The following is a 25,227-nucleotide window of genomic DNA, read 5'->3' on the forward strand; positions in this document are numbered from 1 at the left end:
CTCCCTGACTTGTTGCCCAGATGGCTGTTTTTGGCTGAACCTGGCAACACTCTCTACTGACTGGAAAATCTACCTGTTTTGCCATTGCCCCCTGAAGAGTAATCCCTCTGCGGTCGCTTGCCATGGAATGGGGATTCCAAAGGGGCATGGTCAGGAATGATCTGGAGAGACCGGCAGGAGTAGGACGGAAGCTCTAGGGGCCGTCTGACGATGACACGAAGTGGTGTAGCCAGCAGCGGACACCTGTACTCGGGGAACGCTGTTCATGTGTTGAGAATTAACAGAAGTAGAAGGTAGAGCACGCTGGAGCAGATATGTGTGCAGAGAGGGAGGCTACTGGTGGTTATTTGTGAACAGTGGAAGAGTCCTCCTGATAGGATAGAATGCATTGCTTGAATCTGTCTTTGACCAGGAATGATCAGGGGAAAGCGCGAACGCAGTCCCCCACTACCACAAATTATGCAGTCGAGTCTCCCACATTTGGGGAAATCGCAAGGGTCAGCACACCCGGAGTGCAATGGATGAGCCTCGCCCTGGGTGAACCACCTTCATGATCATGGTATCTCCCCTGCCAGGTAAGTATGAGTTGGAATGGAACACACAGCATTCCGTGCTCTGGGCACACCTCTGACAAGTCATGGGGGCTTTCCTGACCTATGATATAAACCAGCCTTCATCGGCGCCATAACACAAGCAATGCTACTCTCTGCAAACAGTTAAGGGTTCGGACCCACCCCAATAGAAATGCACACAGACACACACATACACATTGAACTGGATGGATATTGGTCTTTATTTAACATTGCATATTATGTTACTAGAAAGTCAGGAGCCCGCTGGATTTCTGGCAGATCAGCGGCTATTGTTCTGCACTGGCAGCAGGTGTTTAGAGAGAAAACTTGGGGAAACCTGGATATACTGCGGAGATGAGCTACACAATTTTCTGTTTATTTTTTGTTTCATTTTGTCTTTTTACCACTCCTCCCCCCCTACCCCGGCCAAGACGTAGCCTTTAAAAGAATAGCTTATCAGCGTCCCTTGCAAAACTTTCAGGATGAGCAAGACAAGTGATGAAAGCCTTTGTGCAATTGGTCAAAGATTGCCCCGATCCATGGCACAAACCTTCTCCTCCCTGACTTGTTGCCCAGATGGCTGTTTTTGGCTGAACCTGGCAACACTCTCTACTGACTGGAAAATCTACCTGTTTTGCCATTGCCCCCTGAAGAGTAATCCCTCTGCGGTCGCTTGCCATGGAATGGGGATTCCAAAGGGGCATGGTCAGGAATGATCTGGAGAGACCGGCAGGAGTAGGACGGAAGCTCTAGGGGCCGTCTGACGATGACACGAAGTGGTGTAGCCAGCAGCGGACACCTGTACTCGGGGAACGCTGTTCATGTGTTGAGAATTAACAGAAGTAGAAGGTAGAGCACGCTGGAGCAGATATGTGTGCAGAGAGGGAGGCTACTGGTGGTTATTTGTGAACAGTGGAAGAGTCCTCCTGATAGGATAGAATGCATTGCTTGAATCTGTCTTTGACCAGGAATGATCAGGGGAAAGCGCGAACGCAGTCCCCCACTACCACAAATTATGCAGTCGAGTCTCCCACATTTGGGGAAATCGCAAGGGTCAGCACACCCGGAGTGCAATGGATGAGCCTCGCCCTGGGTGAACCACCTTCATGATCATGGTATCTCCCCTGCCAGGTAAGTATGAGTTGGAATGGAACACACAGCATTCCGTGCTCTGGGCACACCTCTGACAAGTCATGGGGGCTTTCCTGACCTATGATATAAACCAGCCTTCATCGGCGCCATAACACAAGCAATGCTACTCTCTGCAAACAGTTAAGGGTTCGGACCCACCCCAATAGAAAAGAAGCCCCTGAAATGCCGTAAGATGCACAAAACAGGAGAATAAAACAATCCCAGTGAACACTGCAGCAGCACGTAGATTTGCATACAGGGACGTCACTTAGGCATCCAGCAACAGCGCAGCTTCCTTTGCATATGAAAGGGTTCACCACCGACACTGCACTCTTTGCGAGTCTGTTTGTTCTCACTCCATAACTGTGTTACTGATGAGTCAGGATGTTGCCATCACCTGTGTCAGTATCAATTAGCTTCACTTGTATACATTGTAATAAGAACTCAAGGCAGACAACTAAAACAAATGCATCTACATTCGGGTTTTCAATGTAGCAGTGGCAGGGTGTTGTCAGCTGACTACAGGAAGTCAGGAGGAAGTCTGGATTTCTGGCAGTTCAGCGGTTATATTTCTGCACTGGCAGCAGCTATTTAGAGATAACACTTGGGGAAACGTGGACTTACTGCAGAGAGGGGCTGCATGGTTTTCTGTTGATTTTGTGGTTTCCTTTTGGTTTTTGGCTTTTCCCCCAGGCCTTCTCCACCCCCGACATACCCTTTAACCCTTTACTGCCAAGCCCTCCGAAAGGATTTACACCTCAGCTGGCCACACCATTTTTGCAATAATTCACTTTTTTTTTTCTACTGCTGCCTTGCTAGCGTTTGTAAAAAAAAAACCCCAAACCATATATTTTTTGAAAGCACAGGCCCGGTAGAAAAAAAAAAAGATGGTGCTACTAATTTTGTAGGTCCTGCGATAATTGCGCAAATGTTATCAAATTAATATTAAACCGATAAAAATACTTTTCTGACTAAACCTAAAAGATAAAACTGTATTGTAAATGTTAAATTGCGCCTTTTTGCGAAACAGCAAAAAAATTAAGTAACCCAAAACTGTAAATAAGCGACTTATGTTAAAAAGCATTTGTGCACTGTGTTGGTATGTGTGTTATGATAAAAAGATAGGAGGCGTACATTTAATCAAAACACAGTGTTTCACAACGCACGGCAATGCATCACAACGCTTTGCCATGCGCTGCCACACAGTTAAATTAATTTTATTTTAAAAAGTAAAAAAATCTGCGATGCGTACTAACAACACACCGCATGTGCATGGCGTAGACCACAATATGGTGCATGTGTATGTTATCTGTGTGTGGGGGGGGGGGGTTAGGTTTTGTTTTTTTTTACTGTTAGGGGGGCTACGGGGAAATATTAGGGGTCTAATCACATTCCTGACATTTCCCTTTCCAAAAATAAATTGAGGACACAGAGTCGTCAGTCTTGTTTTCTGCAGCCTCTGTTCTAAATGAACGGAAAGAACTCACTACAAAGGCTCCCCATTCATTCACAAACTGGTGATAGTAAAACATTTACTATCATCCAGTTATGAATGGGCAGAAGCCTCTGTAGTGAGTGCTACTACCCATTCAGAAACTCATGAATGAACAGGAAGTGATGTACAGCACTTCCTGTTCATAGGAAAAATAGGAGAAATAAATCCTAGCCTAGAGCGGCTGCAGATTGCGGCGGCCCGCATCGGTGGTGCCGGCAGGGGGGTTGGGCCACCCGGAATTTTTGTTAATAGCTCTAATCAGTGGCTTTTCAGCCGCTGATGGCAGCTATTATTTTACAGGGGGCAGTTGGGTGAACCGTTCTGGTATAAGTTTATGGTCGCTAAAGCGACTATGAAGTCATAGCTGGACAGTAAAAGCCATCGACATAAGGCTTACTGAGCTGGCCAGCTGTGTTCTGCCATAAGCCTTAGGTCGGGGGCAGGGAGAGGGTTAAAAGCATAGCTTATCAGGGTTTCTTGGAAAACATTCAGATGAGCCAGACAAGTGATGAAAGCCATTTTGCCCTGCCATAGAGCCCAGATGGCTGTTTTCGGGCGAACCTGGCAACCTTCTCCACTCTACTGGCTGTAAAATCTACCCCCTTTGCTACCGGCCCCCTGCAGCTGCTTGCTTTGGAATGGGGATTCCACAGGGGGCATGGTCAGGAATGATCTGGAGAGACCGGCAGGAGTAGGACGGTAGGTCTGCGGGCCGTCTGAGGATGACACAGTGCGGAGTGGTGTAGCCAGAGCTATTCATGTGTTGAGAATAAACAGAAGTAGAAAACAGATCAAAACAGGAAGTGGAAACGGTGGCGCACGCTGGCACAGATGTGTGTGTAGAGGAGGCTGGTGTTGGTGATATGTGAACAGAGGATTAGACCTCCTTGCTTGAATCTGTCTTTGACCAGGAATGATCAGGGGAAAGCGCGAACGCAGTCCCCCACTACCACAAATTATGCAGTCGAGTCTCCCACATTTGGGGAAATCGCAAGGGTCAGCACACCCGGAGTGCAATGGATGAGCCTCGCCCTGGGAGAACCACCTTCGTGATCATGGTATCTCCCCTGCCAGGTAAGTATGAGTGGGAATGGAACACACAGCGTTCCATGCTCTGGGCACACCTCTGACAAGTCATGGGGGCTTTCCTGACCTATGATATAAACCAGCCTTCATCGGCGCCATAACACAAGCAATGCCACTCTCTTCAAACAGTTAAGGGTTCGAACTCACCCCAATAGAAAAGAAGCCCCTGAAATGCCGTAAGATGCACAAAACAGGAGCATAAAACAATTCCAGTGTACACTGCAGCAGCACGTAGATTTGCATACAGGGACGTCACTTAGGCATCCAGCAACAGCGCAGCTTCCTTTGCATATGAAAGGGTTCACCACCGACACTGTACTCTTTGCGACTCTGTTTGTTCTCAGTCCATAACTGTGTTACTGATGAGTCAGGATGTTGCCATCACCTGTGTCAGTATCAATTAGCTTCACTTGTATACATTGTAATAAGAACTCAAGGCAGACAACTAAAACAAATGCATCTACATTCGGGTTTTCAATGTAGCAGAGGCAGGGTGTTGTCAGCTGACTAGAGGAAGTGAGGATATTTAGAGACAAAACTCAGAGAAACATGGACATACTGCAGAAAGGGTCTGCGTCGTTTTCTATTGATATTTTGGTTTTAGGCATCCCCTTTAAAAGCATAGCTTTCAGGATGAGCCAGACAAGTGATGAAAGCCTTTCTGCAACTGGTCAAAGGTTCCCCCGATCCATGGCACAAACGTTCTCCTCCCTGATATCCACTGCCATAGTGCATAGATGGCCGTTTTCAGCCGTACCTGGCAACACTCTTCTCTCTACTGACTGGAAAATCTACCCGTTTGCTATTGCCCCCTCAAGAGTAATCCTTCTGCAGTCGCTTGCTTTGGAATGGGGATTCCAAAGTGGGAATTGTCAGGAATGATCCGGAGAGACCGGCAGGAGTAGGACGGTAGGTCTGTGAGAGCTGTCTAACGGATGGCACGATGCCGAACTCAAGGAATGCTTGCTGTTCATGTGATGAGAATAAACAGAAGTAGAAGGCAACGGCATAGTGCTGGCACAGATATGTGCAGAGGAGGAGGCTGCGGGTGGTGATATGTGAAAAGAGGAGGTGACCTCATGATGAAAAAGAGAGCATTGCTTGAAACTGCCTTTGACCAGGAATGATCAGGGGAAAGCGCGAACGCAGTCCCCCACTACCACAAATTATGCAGTCGAGTCTCCCACATTTGGGGAAATCGCAAGGGTCAGCACACCCGGAGTGCAATGGATGAGCCTCGCCCTGGGAGAACCACCTTCATGATCATGGTATCTCCCCTGCCAGGTAAGTATGAGTTGGAATGGAACACACTGCGCTCCGTGCTCTGGGCACACCTCTCCTAACTTATAGAGTTTAACCTAACTCTTCTAAAATAGTAATAAGAATGCCTATACTGGTATGCAAGTCACAGCTTTGTGTACAGACAAGCTGTGTCAGATGACACCTATTCTAAAGTAATCCGCCTTTTACGTAATATTAATATACAAACCTTCTAAGAAACAGTCCCAGTGTGCATTGCAGGATCACCATTATTTGCATACAGTGACATCACACAGGAAGTCAGCTACAAGTCAGCGTCCTTCCATTGAATAGAAGCCATGAAAAGACATCAGCACTGCACTGTCCACAAGCCTGAGAGACAAAACTTACTAACTGCCTTTCTTATCAGCTTATTAACATCATGTCTGTGTCAGCAGCAGCAGCTTCCATACAGCTCCGGAGATAAGAGTAAGAATGGGCTGCAATTAAAGAACAACTCCGGGCATATGGAGAAGGGCTACCCTCACATTGCAAGGGTTAAGTGCTCCTTTTGGCCTAGGGGTGCAAATAAAATCCCAATTTTCGGCCCCAGCAATGTTTTCTCCACTGGGCTCCAGCAGTCTAAGTCATGCTGATTAAATTATTTCTATACCAGGTCCATTCACTTGTATGAGACTTAAGGATGCTGAGGGACATACCACAGCCGGAGCGGATAAAGAAAGAGGTGAGTGTTCTGTGACGCGGGCCTGAAGATCTTGTGTATCTTCTTTATTTTAGGCTAGACCAAAACAAGGACACTTAATCCTGCAAGGGTTAATATTTTCTATGCCAAGATTTCTTCTTTATGCTGTTTCTATTAGATCTGCTGGCTATTGTATTTTGACAGACAATGCCCACAGCTGTCAGAATACCCAATCTGTGAATGGTGCCGATTGGCGGCCATCTTTTTTCGGCTTACAATTATTGGCCCAGCTTCTTCAACAAAAGTCAACTGAGAAATGATTATTTGTTGAACAGAGTGGTGCCAGCAAGGTCACCCACAACTCAAATGTCCAGCTTTGTTGTCTCTGCCAGTCATAGATCGAAGGTCACTGGCTTTTTTATTTATTTCTAGATTCAACTTTTACTTCTAGAACTCAAGGGAAATTACAAAAACAAAACTGAATCCAAGCACCCCTGCCAGACAGCATTGCCAGGTGAACAATCACATATTATTAATACCATAGTTGAGCAAAACAGTTTGGGCAAAGATCTGCACAGTTTATTGAGAGGGGAACTACACCCTCCTATCCCTTGGGCCCTTCAGCTGTTGTGGAACTACAAATCCCATGAGGCATTGCAAGATTCTAAGGGCGGTGCCATCTTAGTCTTTATGTGGATTGCAGTAGACATTTTGCTGCACAGCTGAACAGCCATTTGAGGGCTTGAATGTTTGGTTGTGAGCGGAAATAAGCACACTGGCAATCCTGACAGTTGGCATGCCCTAATGTAACTCAAGGGAGCAGGATGGAAAATTTTCTCACAAAGGAAGTTCTAACAGCGAATGTGGTTTTCATTCGAGAAATCCCATTACTTTCCAAAATCTAACAAAATTTCAGATGACATACATACAAGTCAAGATGGCATTATCACATGTTCATAGATTTCTTATATGAACGTTCATAGGAAAATCTACCAGAGTATTGTGGTTACAATGTATAATGAAGGAGAAGTATTGGGAGAGATAAATGTACTCTTTGCAATACTTACATCTCTCAGCTCATAGTCCCTCCCTATCAGTCACCTCTCCCCACAAGGATTCCCCCCCCCCCCCTCTCTATACCCCCAGCGCTCATTGGGGGGACAGATATGGGAGGGGGCAGGCACAACAGAGAGACAGGACCAGCTGTCAATCAGGCAATAGGGTGGATCCCGACAATATTGTTGGGATGTTTCCCAGCTGCAGCATTTAGCAAATATACTCCCTTGATACAAAAGAGGACAAAATACAAAAAAAAAAGAAGGTTTGGCTTTAGTTATCTTTTAATATGATCTGTCATAAATACACTCAAACCCTAAATAATGCTGGCGGTTGACAACCCAAACACCCTGCCCAGTTATCCCTTACCAAATGTCTCCCCCCTCTTTGCTATCTCTACAACACCCTCCATGCAACTCTCCCATGGGCCACAATTTAAAAGGCCAATCATTCAATACCACAAGATAAGACCTGGGAAGGCTAATAAATCTCCGGGAGATGATACAGAAGTGAGCACAGGGCAGAGGAAGGCTCTGAAACTCTGACAGGTCTCTGACTTAACAGATATAACAAAACCCTTTCAATGGAATACTTAACAGACCAAAATTAAGCAAATAGAAGTTCATTGTTAAGGTTTATGTGCACTTTAAAAACATCAGATCAATATATATCGCAGTAAAAGAAATGTTAAACAATTACTGTTTATAACATCTATGACCAACTTCAGAAAGCACCGTGAACAAACAAAAGGTGACAACCTGTAAAAATATCTTTGCACAGATGCCTGTACCAAATGAGAGGCTCAGGTTGAGGCTGGATTTAAAATAAAATGAAAGGATAATGCATGAGCTACACAAACCAGAAACAAATCTGTCCCCTTCGCTTCTTTCAAGGCCTCCTCTTCTCTAGCACCCTCATCACCTCCTCTCAATGCTCACCTCTGGGACTTCTACAAATCCTCTCTTTTCCTCGGGAACTCCCTACCCCAATCATTCTAAAATGTGCAACTTTTCTTTACTGTCTACACACATCTCCATCAGACCTGATTGGTTCAGGCCAGGTGCACACATTCCCGGGACCACGCGTTTGTGTGTGGTTGCACACAGCGTTTGCCACTTGGCCCCATTGATGACACTGAACAATAATTTTTGGGAAGAGTTTTGCTTCCTGAAAAGTTTTTGCCGATTGTGACAGGTACCTGGTGGGTATGCACAAATATCGTTTTGGTTTTGCTGCATCAAGTAGGAACTCTGAGAAATAGAAAGTTAACCGTTTACCAGCAATAACGTATTTAATTGTGTTTATGTTTCTAATACCCTATTAAGTTCAACATAATTAAATGTGTTTTGCTCCTGATTTCTGTTTGTATTCAATGTCCGGTGCATCACGTCGTAGTGTCCAACAGTAGTCAGCAAGCATTGACGGATTCCAGTTGCCCTGATATTGTTTTTCCATTGTAGCAATGTCCTGGTGAAACCTTTCAGATCTCCACAGATATTCCAGTTGTACTTGCTGTACTGGATGTGCTTCAGCAACATTTCCATGTTCTAGTAGGTTTCTTCCATATGTGCTGCATAGCCAACAGGTATTGAAGGGTGAACGTTGCCATTGTGTAACAGAACCGCTGTGAGGCTTAACATTGACAAATCAATAGAGACACCACTCTTGCGGATCATGGTCACAACCCAAAGCAGAGAACAATCCTTCAATGCCAACACCGAAACAGAGACTGTCAACTTGTGCAAATAATTTGGTTATATCATCTTGGCGGCTTCGAAAAACAGAAATTTTCGTACCTGGTGACAGCAAACACCATTCCTGCAGTCTCTAACCCAACAATTCAGCTTTTGCTTTTGACAGAACCAAATCTCTGACCAGATTGTTTAATTCTGACTGTGTTATGAGATGTGGATCGCCTGAGCACGGTTCAAAATCCGGATCAATGTCACTGCCAGTTCCCTGCATTGCAGTTTCTTCATCTGGTTCGTCTAAGGTCCATTCCTCTGGTGGTTTTAGAATGTGGCACGGGTCTGATTGCTGAAGGCAGATTAGGGTATTCAATTGACTTCTTGTTTTTGGCAGAGAAACCAGACACATTAGTCAAACAGAAGTAACAGTCCGTCACATATTTTTTCTGTTCTCGCCATATCATTAGGACAGCAAACGGCATTGTCTTTCGAGTGCCTCTGAGCCAGGTTCTCAGACAGGCAGCACATGTCGCACAACAAATGTGAGGTGCCCATTCCTTGTCTTGATCACCAATTTTACAGCCGAAGTACAGATGATATGCTTTCTTCACAAGAGCAGTCATTCAGCGTCCCTGATGAACAAGTGTACACTCGCCACAAATATAGCAGAACGTATCGCGGCTGTTACGACAATGACGAGACATATCGACCGACACCAATCGTCCTCTGAAACGTCTATAACATCTAACTTACTTGTTACAGTGCTACTGAGGCATTGTTATATTCTGAAACAATACGTACACACTATAAGGTCTATATTAATCCAATGAGCAGCATCTGTGTATGCAAGCCACCTGTATAGCCTGCTGAGATAGTGTCAAGCTGGTTGCGGCCTGCCCAGGCTGCATACTTCCGCAGAACAGCTTCCAACCTGGCCTGATTTCATGCCTGGACATGCCGAGACTGCACAATACATTGTTCATAGGTCTCTTACAGAAATAAAACATTTTGGACACAAATATAAGAAAAAACATGACAAAACTGAAGATTTCAATGAAACGGTATGCGATAGGGAAATTTGGATGTGATTTTCGTGATCAGCAGCCAAAAAGCTATAAGGAACACCAAACAGTGTTCAAGAAGCAAAAACTTTGTTGTGCAGCGTTATCAAAAAGTTTACATCCACCTGGCAATCGCTGAAAAAAAGGTACATGTACCTTATTTATGCAACATGCGACACACGGTTTTTAAGCTGAGATCTTCCGCGATTGCATGGCGTAATTGCTGAGGGAAATCTCGATTTGCCTGGTGTGACTGAGGTGCCATTAGAAAAGAATGGCACCGCCAGCGCGATCAGCAGTGGTGTGCAATTCCGGGACCGTGCAGTTTCGTGCACGATTGCCAGGCGCTCACGAATTGCCCAAGTGTGAACCTGGCCTCAAGGTACAATAGCAAATTTAGCACAATTTTCAGTTCAGGTGTGCAAGCTGATAATCTACTGTTGGCCATACATTGCCACAATTAATGATAGAACTAATTGAGCTTGTTTGATGCTTGCCAGGAATGGTATGCTTCTAAAATGGTTCCACAATGGACGGCAAAGATCAGCACAATAGCATGGCTGAAAATGGAGGACTGCTGCTCATCACAGACAAATGCAGCAAAGCACACTCATCAGAGATTACATTATCATCAATGGGATATAGTTTGTGAGATGGCTAAAGCAAGCAAAGATTAGGTATAATTTGCCTGTGTAGCCAACATTCCAGGACTTAAGGCCAATGGGTACTGTAATTGCACAGTTTATATCCACCTGTGTATATTGTTAGACCTTCTAAGTTATTTTTGTAATTGCCAAAGATCTGCCACAGTGCACAGCCAGGTAGGTGGCAGCAATGCAACTTTCCCTGTCACTTCCACACCTACAGCTAGTACACAGGACAAAAAAAACAAAATCAGCATCATCCCCTCTATCTAAGTAGCAGGAATAGATCCAGGAAACGGCAAAGCTGAACCATAAAAAGGTGTCTTCCTTTCACATAGAGGTGGCAAGGGCAATAACCCCTATTGGCTTTCTACTGCTGTCTCTGTTCATCAAACAAGCTCAATTAGTTCTATCATTAATTGCGGCAATGTATGGCCAACAGTAGATTATCAGCTTGCACACCTGAAATGAAAATTGTGCTAAATTTGCTACTGTACCTTAAGGCCAGGTTCACATTTGGGCAATCCGTGACCGTGCGGCAATCGTGCACGATAGTGCGCGGTCACGGAATTGCACACCACCGCTGATCGCGCTGGTGGGGCCATTCTTTTCTAATGGCACCCCAGTCACACCAGGCAAATCGCACTTTCCCGCTGCGATTCCGCCCAAGCGATCGCGGATGATCGCAGCTTAAAAACAGTGTGTCGCCTGTTGCAAAAAAAGGTACATGTACCTTTTTTCAGCGATTGCCACGTGGATGTAACCTCTTTGATAACACTGCACAACAAAGTTTTTCCGGTCAAGAGATTCTCCTTTAACCTCTATCCTGCTAATAACTTTTTACCAGAAAGGAAGTGAGAAAAACTCCCCAACAGCAACACATAGGCGAATAAAAATATATTTAGTGGATTAGGGGAAGGTAAGAACCCTGTCAGATCTGTATTTTTGTCCGTGTCCCTGTGACAGATTTGACCTTGCTTACACTCTGCTGAAACCATTGTCAGGAAGTAGATCTGAAGCTCTCTAACGGAGCTCTGGAAAGCAGTAAAAACCCAACAAGAGTTCTAATCCTTTCCCACCATCCAAAAACAAACAATCTTTGCCTTGACATACACTTCAGGTAGCTGTGTTATCTCCCTTGCTATACAGTGTGCCACATACATCACAAGACAGCTTTGTCAGAATTACAACTCGTTTGGAGGGTAAACCAGTAAACATAAGAATTTCATGTGTGTGGTTTGTGTTTTCTTTGGATGCCCTTTAGGAAACCTGTCATTAGTGATACACATACAATGGGGAATTTATCAAAATTGGAGCAGACAAAATCTGGAGCAGCTGTGTCTGCCAGCCAATCAGCTTCTATCTCTCATTTTCAAATCTTAACTGAACAAACTGAAAAGAGAAGCTGATTGGTTGCACATCTGCTCCAGTTTTTGTCTGCTCCAGTTTTGATAAATTCCCTGCTCCAGTTTTGATAAATTCCCCTCACAGTTCCTTATGAAATGTCTAGATGTCTAGTCATCATTACTACCGTCCTGCTTCAATACCTCCCACATTTCTGACCTGAAGTTGACTTTTCTGATCATTGTAAAAGTGCTGAAGCCACAGAAAGCCAGGAAGCGTTCCCAAAAGACAGCAAATACAGGCTCATAGGTCTTTGATTACAGTGACACTAAACTCTGGAGTTAAATCTTATAAATGCATTCAGTAGCTTTAAAAGACAACTATGGGGTAGGTGTTTATCCCCATATTTCTCTTTAGGGCCACATACTAACCTCCTCCTGTGACCCATAGCTCCGTAAATAGCGAGCTATTGCCCATTATATACTGAGAGCGCCGCAGCCTGGACAGATCCCGATAATACTGTAGAGATCCACCCAGCTGCGTGAGTGACAGCTGACTCCGCCTATCTAGAGGCAGAGCCAGCTGTGCCCACCCCTCCCCAGTTCGTTCCTCCAGTCAGCGCTGGAGGATCAGAGAGGGGAGGATCCCTGCGGCGAGAGGTGACTGACAGTCGCCGCTCACTGCAGGGAGACGATCGGGAAGCAAGCGGATCGGTGTATGTTTATTCTCACTTCCCTATTAACCTCCTTGGCGGTATTCCCGAGTGTAGCTCGGGGTTACTTTTCCATACCCTGAGCTACACTCGGGAATATCCCAAATTATTTTCTTCCCTTGTCCCTCGAGCCGTGCGGTGTCCTCCGGCCGGCGCCGGCATCTGTCTTCCGGGTTCCTTCCCCTGCGAGCTGACGCGTCGCATGGGGGCGGAACCGGCGGGAAATTTAAAAAAAAACCCGGAAAAAACGAATAAAATAACGAAAAAAATCCGAAAAAAAATCGCGTCAAAATAATCATACCGCCATGGAGGTTAATAGAGCCAACCAGTGACAGCTTATTTTTCACAAGTCGTCTCTAACTACGAAGACGAGTAGAAATCACTCACTGCATAGATCTCTTAACTATTAACAAAAATGTATCTTATTTGTGTATCACTCATCTGTAGATACTCAAATCAAGTAGGGTGGCTACTTTTGTTCCCCATGGTCCCTGTGTGTGTTGTAAAGTAGCCACCGCTCCAAGCTCGCTCCCGTGAGGGCTACAATCTCCATACAAATTAGTAAACTAAACATGAGATTGTAGTCCATTATGGAAGGGAGCTTGGACCGGTGGCTACTTTACAACACACACAGGGACCATAGGGAACAAAAGTAGCCACCCTCCAGAAGGAAGGACAGTGTCAGCACCAATTCAGAGATGATTTGAGGATCTACAGCAGAGTGATACACAAATAAGATACATTTTTGTTAAAGAAGAACTCCAGGGGGGAAAAAAAGCCGAGCTGACTCCCTGCTTCTCCGGTCACTGAAGCCTGTCTCCTCCTTCACTGCACAGATGGAATGCTCTTCCGCCATCCTCACTTCTATAAACTTATATAGAACATGACGACAAAAGGATTCTTAGCCCACTACAGAGGAGGGGGAGAGGCTCTAGGGACAGGTCTAAGAACAAGCCGGCTCAAATGATTGGCGAGTATAACTTATTTTTTAGCACCGAGGGACAACCCATAAGCTTGTTAACCCTCTGCGAGGGTAAATAAGATTTCCCCCCAGATTTATTCATTAACCACTTGCTGGCCGGGGTGTTTATACCCCCTTCCTGGCCAGGCCATTTTTCAGTACTCAGCGCTGAGGTACTTTGACTGACGTTAATTCAGTCATGCAACACTGTACTGAAATGAATTTTATACCATTTTTAGGGGACACATGAAGCTTTCTTTTGGTGGTATTTAATCCCCACTGGGGCTTTTATTTTTTACTATATAATGACAATTATATACGGAGGGGGCCGCACACCCGGCACACATAATACAAGCGAACGGGCGTCTCTACAGAAGCCCGAACGCTTGTATGTAAACAGCCATCGCTGGCTGTTTACATTACAGGCTGATTTCCCGCTCGTGCGCTCCGCATAGCGGTGGGGATGTCTAAAAACGCCCACCTACATCCAAGAAGCCGCTGCACGGCCTTTTAAGTACAACGGCCGGACAGCAGGTGGTTAATAAAGGTACTTGAAAGCATTGTGGAGATTTACCTCTCGAGTTTAATGTCACTTTAAGGAAAGCTTTTTGCAGTCAGAAGTCCCCAACCTACGACTTGGATAGCATTCTAGTTGGGTGTGAAGGTCAGCTCCCATGAACAGGGACCAGAGACTGGTTAAGCTGGCCAGAGACTGGATGAATTTTGAAGATGCAGACCACCAAAAAGTTAGTATAATACAACATCTCTAGCTGGGGCCTTTCAGCTCTATAGAACCAGACAGAGTTGATACAAACCAGAAGCTTAATCTGCTTATATTTCGCCTTCTCTAGTTCCTCCCTAATCCACCATAAACATTCCAATGACATCTATAAATTAAACATTTCCATTTTAATCACATACCTTATTTAAGACCCAATGATGTCATCACTGGGTCTCTGTGTTTCTCTATGCAAACAGATCATGACTGGTGGGAGGAGCCAGTTGAGTGCTATACATAGCTTTCTGATAACAACACAGCACGCTGCCTCAGTACTCCTCTCAAAAGCCCTCAGTCCTAATGCAGACAGATGGAGTTATGCAAATATCATAATTCTTTGAAGGGCAGGTGTGAATGTGCAAGAGTGGGTATTTCTAGAAGGACTGCAATTGCATGCAGACTGCTATAGGTAATGCCCACTTGTGATGCTGAGCCTCCATGATTGAAAGGACTAAAATCCAATGAAAGGAAGGGGCATGCCAGACACATTAATGAAAGGGGTGGGCTGGGGATAGCTAGGCAGCGTAGGAAAGGGCTAGATGATGCTGGACATGCTCCAGTCAGGGAATGTGGCAGGCACTATGCAGCTTCTAATGCACAGAGTGAGAAGCTCACACTGTAGAGTGAAATCAGACTTAGCCCTCATTCACACCAGAATCGGACGGCACGTACAGCTCCGTGCTGCGTGCACGGCCGTATCTTGCAGCTCCCGGGAAGGACAGGTGATGTGTGTGATTAGTACGCAGCCCCTGTCCTTCTCTATGGGAGTACGTGGCCGTACGCCGCCCTGCGCTCACCCGCCCTGCACATACGTGCAGGTGTCCCTACTCGTACGCTGACAAGATGGATCCTGTCTCCGCCTGAGCCAGGAAACATGCACCCCTACAGACCTGCACTTAGGGTGAGCGTAGGGCAGCGTACGGCCGCGTACTCCCATAGAGAAGGACGGGGGCTGCGTACTAATCACACGCAGCACCTGTCCTTCCCGGGAGCCGCCTGATACGACCATAAACGCAGCGCGGAGCTGTATGTACCGGCTCTTATCAGTGTGAATGAGGGCTAAGTCTTTCCAGTAAAGGAACGTAGCATGTACAACCCTGATGGTAAAGCTTTAAGGGCCTGTTCACATGATATCAGGTCCTGATCAGGTGCGGATCAGGTGCGGATCTGCAGACTGAAGCAGTGCGTTTTTGCCGTGTTTTTGATGCGTTCAAGTAAAAAAAAAAAAACCATTTTTTTTTTTTTTGCTGGAGTGGGGCTGTTAGTATGTTAGCTGCAGTGCAGTGCGTTTTTGATGCGTTATTGCCGCGTTTGCGTTTCCTGACCGTTTCCGGACCTGACAAAATGTGACATGCAGTATTTTTTCTGTCGTAAGCTGAACGGACTGCGCACGTGAGAACTGGAGCCCATAAAACACATAGGGAGACATTGGGATGCATTTTGAGTGCAGCAGCGTACGGAGCCGGTCAGCACACAAAACGGACATCGTGTGAACAGGCCCTTAGTCCTATAAGTCAAACCATCACCGCCTGCATGAGGTGCCGTTCCCATGACAAGCTGACCGGCTAGCACAGTACACAGATCCCACTATACAAGCAAACAAGGAAACAATCATTCTGTGGACACATTTCCTCTGCAGCTTTTTAAATCAGCATTTTGGAGTTCAGAGATAAGTACCTTCTGACCCTGGAGTCCACAGAAGCAAAGTGATGCTGCGAGCATTCGTCATACAGTGAAGGGACAATCAAAGGTTTCTCATCTTCATCCATACCCGGCTCTGCTTGAGACCTCCAATGACACAATCCTAAAACACAATATAAAAAGAAAAATCAGCAATTTCAAATTTCAAAAACATTTCACAAGAAAAAAAGAAATAATCAAATTGCTCCACACAATTCTACTTCAGATACCGAGCGCAGCCTCGTCCAATTCTGAAAATTAGGCCGATTCACTTGTGTACATCTGCACAGGACACCTAGTGCCGGGACATGTATAGGTAACAATCACTGAAGGAGAAACATTACAAGATTTAGCCAAAGGAATTCATGTTGATTTAGGGCCCAGTCACACCATCAAGAGTGTGTTCGGCCTCTGGAACGCAACCCGGCCGGCTCACTTTGTTTTGGGGCGGGACGGGGCGTGGCATTAAACTCAAAGCGATTGCCGGCACACGAACACATGGCACATTATTGCCTGCGTTCCCGGTCCAGTGTGATCTGCAAAAATAGTGCATGCAGCATTTTTTGCAGATCGCACTGGACCGGAATACAGGCACTAATGTGCAACGCATTTGAGTGCCGGTGATCACAATGCGGGTGGGGCTGCAGTGCCATTGAGCTCAGTGGCCAATCGCACTGGAACGCACTCTTGATAGTGCGACAGAGCCCTCACACCATGTCCGGATCATCCCCAGACCAGACCAAAAATGCATCCTAATGTATGCCTATGCTATTTCTGGCCTCTGTTCACACCAGTGCAGTCCGTTCCAGACAAGACCAGAAAAATACTACCTGTCTTCTTGTGTCTGGCCTGGAATGCACTGGAACGCATAAAAAACGCACCCGTAAGACCATTTTAAAAAAGGAGAATTATGAGGTGAGTGCTTTTCACTCAGCCTCATAATCTGAGCCGACCTGTGACAATGAAACTGTCACAGGTCGGCTCAATAGACCGGCAAGTGAGCGAAGACATACCGTCGTTCGCTCACTTCTCGATCTATCCCTGCAGAGAGCCGTGACTGTCACTCACCGCTCCCTGCAGGGAGTCCCCCCCTCCCCTGTACGATCCTCCAGCGCTGACTGGCGGAACGGACGGGGGAGGGGGCGGGCACAGCTGGCTCTGCCTCTGGATAGGCAGAGCCAGCTGTCAATCCCGTAGCTGGGTGGATCTCAACCACAATGTCGTGATCCGTTCCGGCCGCGGCGTCTCTGTATACCGCGAGCTGCAGCTCGCGGTATACTGAGCTTTGGGTCACGGGAGAAACGCTAGTGTTCTCCTGTGACCTTTAGGAGAACAATAGGGAAAAGCCCTAACCCCATAGTTCTCCTTTAAGTTAAAAAATATATAATTTCCTAACAGCAAAATCGCGGTTAAAAACGCAGTACACAATGCACTGCATTCCAGATATTGTCCAGATCTGGTCCGGAAAAAGGTGTGAACCTGCCCTTAGGGCTAGTTCACACCAGATGCAGTAGTGATGCAGTCTGTTCAGTTTTGCAGCTGCATCAAAAACGCATCACAATGCTTTCCTATGGTATTTCTTGCGCTCTGTTCACACCAGAGCAGTCCGTTCTGATGCAGTCAGAAAACCATACTGCTTGCCCTATTTCAGCTGTATCGGATCGCGATAGAATGCATCAAAACGTATGCAAACGCATTGGAACGCACTGGAACTCACCTGAAAACCCATTTTTAACAAATGGGTTAGGTCAGGGGTGGGGGACAAAAAAGGATAAGTGCATTTTGTTTTAAAGTACACTTATCCTTTAAAGGGGTTCTAAACCCTCCGGTTTTTTTGCCTATATCTACTGCTAGCAAGCAGTAGATATATGCGAAAAGTTTAAAAAAAAAAAAAAAACGCTTTACCAGCAGTTTAAACTTACCTCGTTAACGCTGCGCGCTCCTGCGCCGAGAATCAGGAACTGCTCGTGCGGCCGCAAAGGATCTTGGGGCGGGCGCATGCGCAGTTCGGATTCTGGGCCGGGAGACGAGCATGAAGCAAGGTAAGTCTATGGACGCATGCACCCGCATACAGAAACTACGGGATCGGAGGGACAGAGCAGTCAGCGATGGATCGGAGAGTCGCCGCACCGTTGGAGGGACACATGAAAGCATCAGGAAAGAAGAAGATCGGAATAAGAGACATCATTTAAGGTAAGTGCTAACATTAACATGGGGGGGGAGGGAAAACATTGTTTGACTTTAATGTCACTTTAAGGACCCAAACTGAGATTTGAAAGAAGGCGGGGCCAATCCTGACTTGTACAAGAAGAGTCAAGATTTACATATCCATTCAGATGCCTTTATCACGGGATCTACTGACCATTATGACATGCTATTTTCTATGAGGGTAACCCTTGTGTCTGCATTTTGGTATCATATACTCTGTTTGAACTGCTTAGGTTTGTGACGAGTTTCCTTTTATTATTCTACTAGATTACTAATGTTAAATGTGATTAATACTACAGTAAACTCTCGGTTATCCGGTATTCAACTAACCAGAACTCTCATCTAACCAGAAAAATTAATCCCCTGTGTACTCACTGTTCTGCTAATCTGCAGCATGTATTATCCTGGAAATGATCGTGTGCCTATTTGTCTTAATTTGCTTTTGATTACTGCATTTCAATATTAATATGAAGTCAATACAGAGTTTATGGTATGGTACAGTATGGGGTATGGCATTAGTAAGACCTATTTTTAATAGCAACTCTCAAGCAACCAGAAACTACATCTATCCGGAATCTACCAATCCCCAGTGGATGCCGGATAACGGGAAATTTACTGTATAAAGCTACCTTCAAATATGGCTTTATTGAAAGCCCGCAGTGGGTGCACTAAAACTAAACACCCTAATAAACAAAAATAGTGGCCAAGGGTATGTCAACTGTTCAATCTCCTGAATAGACTGTGGTATAAACATGCATGGCTGCAACAGGCACATTTGCAGCCATGCAATCCATACTGTGGATAAGAGGGTAAGTGCTCAGACATGCTAAGCTCTAACCTCTCCCATGGAAGCACCTGGCCAGGAAGGCGCTAACCTGGTCAATCCATTGTCCACCTGAGTAAGCTTTGGGCAGGGCAGGTATGTGGCTCTCAGGGAAAGGCTAGGGATCTTCCTTATGCCTAGACCAGGGGTAGCCAAAATTCGTCCTTGCAGCTGTGGTCAAACTACAAATCCCATAAGGCATTGCAAGACTCTGAAAGCCACAGGCATGACTTCCACAGGCAGAGGCATGATGGAATTTGTAATTTCACAACAGCTGGAGGGCCAAAGTTTGGCTACCCCCTCAGCCCTTGGCCATAAAGAGTACAATGGGATGAAAATTCTACACGGTCTGTCAGCTGGGCGCCCCTCAGAATAGTAAAGACATCACTTCTGTAGGAGGACAGGGCATAAATCTGTCAGGATGGGACCAACAGATGAAGGTTTTCAGGCACCGGATAAAGTAAATAGCAGGTCTCAGTCTGACAATTTATTGGGTAATCAGAACTTTAGGTCAACAGAAATAGATTCTAGTAAGTCTCTAACTCATTGTCAGGATTCTTGTATCTGTAGTGCTAGTTTAACAGGAATGTTTTAAAAATAGAGGCGAACAGGCATGTCAACAACAACTAAATGGAGCTCATGCAAATTGCAATGTTGTAAAGTAACTTACCCCTAATCATAAGAATAGTAGAAGTGGTAGAATTGTTACACAACTCTATCATTCCAATATTTCAGTAAAAATTACCCTTAAAATGACATTAAATTCAATTTTTTTCCCTCCCCCAATGTTAATGTCAGCACTTACCTTAAATTATGTCTCTTAATCCGATCTTCCTCTTCTTTCCTGTCTCTCCAGCGGTGCGGCGCCTCTCCGATCCAGCACTGACTCCTCTGACCCTGCAGGCACTTCCGATCCTGCGGTGTCTACATGCAGGTGCACAAGTCCATAGACTTACCTTGTGTCTCTCCTCGTCTCACGGCCGGAAATCCAAACTGCGCATGCGCCTGCCCCAAGATGCTTTGCGGCAGCCCGAGCAGTTTTGGATGGGAGCGTGCGGCGAAGACGGGTACGTTTAAACCGCTTTGAAAGCGTTAAAAAAACTTTTTGCATATATCTACTGCTTGCTTTAAAGTCTTATTTCTATTTATATATAACTGCGGCTGGCAAGCAGTAGATGTATGCAAAAACATTGTAAAAAATTATAAAAAAAGTTGCCAAATAGGTAAAAACTTACTTCGGTCTCCGCCCCTCACTCCCAGCTGTAGAATCCAGCTTCTCGAGTGAGCTCATCTGTGGCCGTCTTCTGGTCATAGACGGTTCGTGGGCGGGCGAGCCAGTTAGGCTCATCAACGTGTACGCCCCCCCGGACAAGAATGCGCGACTGGAGCTTTTCCAGACCCTGCGGACCCAGCTCGCCACAACCAGAGCAGTAATCCTGGGCGGTGATTTTAACTGCCCTATAGAGGAGGGCGGGCGCAGCTCTAGCAGCAGTAACATATTCGCTAAACTGGACACTACCTCTAGGTTGCTCAGGGAGATGATCACGGAGGCTTCCTTACGGGAAGTCGTGGGCTCCATTGGTAACGGCGCTGAGAATTACTCCTGGTGCCGACCCGATGGATCCGTGCGTTCCAGGATAGACTTCGTGTTGACCTCACGGGCAGTCAAGAACGTCAGATGGGGGGGGGGGGGGATAGACTTTATTGTCACTTTAAGTTAATTTTAGTACACAAAAACACAATAGAATTAAAATTCTATTTTATAGCTTAAAAATTGTGTGCACCTGGAAAATGGCGACAAAGTATGGAACCCCAAATTATCCATATGCAATGCTTTAACCAGTTGACATCCGGGGTGTTAAATGCCCTTCCCATACAGGCCATTTTTCAGTATTCAGCGCTGCGATACTTTGACTGACATTTATTCCGTCATGCAGCGCTGCACTGAAATGAATTTTATACCCTTTTTTGGGGACAGATAGAGCTTTCTTTTGTTGGTATTAAATCACCACTGGGGGTTTTATTTTTTACTATATAATGAAAAAAGTACCGAAAATTTGTAAAAAAAAAACAATTTTCCCTACGTTATGTTATAAAACAGTTATTATTAGGCAAATTTTTGGCAAAATATAAAAGTCGGGGTCACGTAGGGTAAATAGTCAATCTAGAAAAAAGTGGTACATGCATGAATCCATAACCAGCCTTTATAGCAGGGAGCACAATGGGAAGGCATGGGATACTTTGAGTTAGGACCACACTTTGCAGAGGTGCCTTGGCGTGGCAGTGTGGCTTCTACATATTTTTAAATTGCCGTCTGGAGACGGCAACCCACCAATGCTGCAGTGCCGTCCGTCCGTTTATTTACTACGGGCGGACGGCAAGTGGTTAAAAGACCATACAGGTCATCAGTTTAGAGTTAACCATTAATATTAGCCCTCTGGCGCATGCAGCGAAACCCAATGTTAAGCACCATTGTAATTTTTCTATATATATGGAGCACCCAACATGTGTTTACGTTAGCATGCGCAAGTTCATGGGGGCGGAGAACTTGATTTTTACAGTTATTTTCTTTTTAAAATAATGTATATTTTTATTAATTTTTTTACTTAACTGCTATCACATAGTGGGGGGGGTTACAAGTCCCCTATGTGATAGCACATTGGAGGTGACAGGTTTTCTCTAAGGTGACATAAGGGGTCTATTAGACTTCTAGTGTCTAGTGTCTAAATACTATGTAATAATAATAATAATAGTGTCACCTTTCCACTGCAAAGAAGCTATTCAAGCGCAGAATAGCTTTTTCCCAGGCTCCTCTAGCCGAGGAATGACAGCTGAGGAGCCTGAAGTGATGCATTCAGTGTCACATCCGGGACCACTCAGCAGGGAGGAGATTGGCAAGCGCATATTCGGCGCTCTCCCTCTCCTTTACCCCTAACACCAGTTCCAGGCCCGCAGGGGCAATGGAGCCCAGGAAGCAAGGAGGGGGTGCACTCTTTACCATCCCCTGGAAGCAATCTGGCTCAGCCACCAGAATCACTTTCGGTATAAAGCCAACCATTGACTTTTTACAGCTAAACAGAGTCCTGTTGACTGAGTCTATTTAAAGGGGCCCGCTGCCAGCAACATACAGCATATGTTGTTGGCAGCAAAAGGGTCAATGCTCGCAAACACAGGGCGGAAATGTGTGTTTTCCCGGCCTCGTTTGGGGGCAAGCCTGTTTATCGTTTTGTTACACATTTCGCAAATGCATGTCACACTGTGTATATTTGTGCGCGTTTGCTGCACGTTCACATACTGCTCAGGTGTGAAAAAAGACTACATACACGCCCCTACTTATTGAAGGCATTCTGTGACTGGGGGAGGGGAGAATCAGTAATACACCCACCCCTAATCTTCCCTCGACTCTATGAAAAAAAATACAAGGCTTTTTGGGGAGGGAAGAGGAGGAAGTGGGTATGAGACTGGAGCCCTTCACTGTCACAGCCACATCTCCCGTGCTTGCAGTACTGAAACTACAGTGCTCTGTGTAGTAACCAGTTTTGATCAAGGTATGATTTTTATAGTAAGCAGTAGTCATACTCCTCCTACCATACCACTTATTGGGGTAATTTACCTAACATACTCATGCTCCTAGACCTTTCTGCTGCATTTGATACAGTTGACAACCCACTCCTCAAAAAACTCCCCTCCCTTGGCCTCCAAGACTCCTCTTTCCTGGTTTTCCTCCTACCTATCTCGGGGCACCATCAGTGTAACCTACAACTATCTTCTCCTCTTCCTGTAAGGAACCCTCAAGGCTATGTCTTCAGACCCCTTATAATCAAATCTTCAACTCCTAACTTGGGTCAACTGATAACCTCCCACAAGTTCCAATATCATCTCTATGCTAATGCTCAAATTATCTCTCTACTCCTCAGCTCACCCCTTCAATCTCATCATACATTACTAGCATTTTGACATATCTGTGTGGAACGATCTTTCAAAGACTGAGCTCATAATAATGCCCCCCATTGTTCCCACCCCTGGCAATCCACATCAACAGCACAACCATCAGTCCCTCCACACATGTCTGGGTGCTCGGTGTAATCCTGGACTCCCAACTCTCTTTTAGGCTCCACATCTAATCACTGTCCAAATCTTGCTGCCTTAACCCTAGTAACATTTTCATAATTAGACCCATCTTAACAAATGTCACCATAAAGCTACTAATACATTTCCATGTTATTTATTGTCCCGTCTACTGCAACTCCCGTCTTGTTGGCCTACCACCTCTACACAGGCTATCCCCCCTTCATTCTACCAAGATTTCTGGACTTAGCCACCTCATCAACCATTCAGTGGCCACCACTCCTCTCTGCCAATCCCTCCACTGGCTTCCAATAGCGCAATATATCAAATTAAAACTACTGACACCATACAATGCCGACCCCCACTCACTCCCCCGGCTACATTACTAACCTCACCTCAAAATATCACAAACTGTCCACTCCGCTTCTCCCAAGACCTCCTGTTCTTTAGCTCCCTCTTCTCCTCCATGATCAACTCTAGAACTTCTCCAGAGCCTCTCCCATCCTCTGGAACTTCCTACCTCAATCTGTCCAGCTATCTCCTAATCTGTCCAGCTATCTCCTACTCTACCTGTCTTCTCTTTATGGAACTATATCGGAGCATTCTAATAACTGTACTTCTACTTTCTCCATCACCTCATCCTTCAGGGTTATTACCTTTTGTATCATTTGTCAGTCCTTTCACATTTTAAGCTGTCGAGCAGGGCCCTCCGAACCCTTTTGTAATGAACTGTAAAAACAAACTAAAAACAACTTGTGCTGTTTCTGAATACAATTTTAGAAGTTCAGATTGAGAATTCCTAAAAAAATAAATTAAAAAATAATTTCTGATAGCCGAGAAGTCTTTAGGCACCCTTAGGGGGCCATAATGGACACACACACACACCCCTTCCCCGTTCCTCCCCTATAAAAACAAAAACAAATGGAGAGACAACTGCCCATTCATTACCATTTGCTATAAGTCTGACAACTCGGCTCACAAATAGAAGTGATAAGCTTGCAGTCAACAGTTACCATCAAAGTCAGAGGGAAGAACAGGAAATCCTCTGTGTGTTGAGCTCCTTTTGTTGTCCCACTGTCTTTGATTTCATTTTTTTCTGGTCACTGAGGCAGGTTAGAAACAAAGTCAGAAATCATGTTCTGCATGCTTATTCTGGGTCAGGGACCAGTACAGGAAAAAAGAGGATCAACATAACAGACAACTTTTTAAGGAGGCAACGATGGCCTCCGTATTGCTCTCAGCGTGGTTTTCCATTGAGTCTAGTTAAAGCCAAGAGAAGTGGATAACAGTGAGCAGTGATCATTGAAGAGACGAGCTCCCTCTGCTGGGCATAATTACCCCAGTAAGGTTCACAAATGTACAGAATACATGCTATACATTGGCCTTGTTGAAGTCTTTACACCCGATGTCTAACTCCTCGTCTGGAAGTGAGGCTCCAGAAGATGCAGTACACTAAGCTTCTATAGCCTCAACATCACCCATCCACATGTACTGAACAGGGCTAAGTATACTATCAGAAGGGGCATTTGGGGTGAGCTTGGAAGAGTCAGACCTGCCTTCTCAAGAACCATGATTAAGAGCTACCTGTCAGTTTGTCCATTCACAGCAAAGTGACAGGTTCTCCTAATAATACGCCTCCTCTTCTCCAGCTAATACTCACCTTTGTCGGGCTCTCCCCTGTATATTCGCTATCAGGTATGAGGGAAAAACTGATCTTCTCTCCTTCCTCAACGGAATAGCCGATCGCCAAACCTGAATATCGTGGTGTAGGCCATAAACCGTGTGTAAAGGGCGACACAGAGCTTACACAGAGATAGTGTCGGTTTGGGTGCCTTTCAAGAGAACCCGTCACGTTACGCTGAATAAGCAAAGTGACCGATAGACATACATAGATTGAGTTTGGGATTTTGATTTGGGCCCCAAATTTTTTTCACGTATCATTTAAAAATCCTAGTTCTGCTGCTGTTCATTTTGCCCT

The sequence above is a fragment of the Nanorana parkeri genome, unplaced genomic scaffold (genome assembly GCF_000935625.1).
Source record: "Nanorana parkeri isolate BGI_ZX_2015 unplaced genomic scaffold, ASM93562v1 scaffold591, whole genome shotgun sequence".
Taxonomy (NCBI): domain Eukaryota; kingdom Metazoa; phylum Chordata; class Amphibia; order Anura; family Dicroglossidae; genus Nanorana; species Nanorana parkeri.